This window comes from Haliaeetus leucocephalus, unplaced genomic scaffold (genome assembly GCF_000737465.1).
Source record: "Haliaeetus leucocephalus isolate CR32 unplaced genomic scaffold, Haliaeetus_leucocephalus-4.0 Scaffold190, whole genome shotgun sequence".
NCBI lineage: Eukaryota > Metazoa > Chordata > Aves > Accipitriformes > Accipitridae > Haliaeetus > Haliaeetus leucocephalus.
Genome location: NW_010972626.1, coordinates 473,789 through 474,031, shown reverse-complemented (window position 1 = coordinate 474,031; position 243 = coordinate 473,789). Strand labels below are relative to the sequence as shown.

General features: G+C 82.3%; 1 protein-coding gene across 2 annotated transcripts in view; it reads left to right on the top strand.

Moving 5' to 3' along the window:
- The window catches only part of CAMTA1 (calmodulin binding transcription activator 1), a 321,555-nt gene that overhangs the window by 16,447 nt on the left and 304,865 nt on the right, over positions 1 to 243 (top strand). The gene's annotated exons all lie outside the window — the stretch shown is intronic.

Below are 243 nucleotides of genomic sequence, written 5' to 3'. Positions count from 1 at the left end.
GGTTCGCTGCGGCCCGGCGCCACGGGAGGCCGCTGGCCGGCGAGCCCGGCCCGCCGGGGCGCCTGGGCTAGCTGAACCGCCTCGGTCCCGCGCTGCCGGGGAAGGGTAAACGGGGCCCTCGCTCGGCTGTGGAGGAGGGCGGCCGGGCTCCCTCGCCCGCCCCGCCCCGGGAGGACTCGGATCCGCCCTTCGCCCCGGCTGCCGGGCGGGCGAGGCGGGGCCGGGAGGACGGCGGGAAGGGCC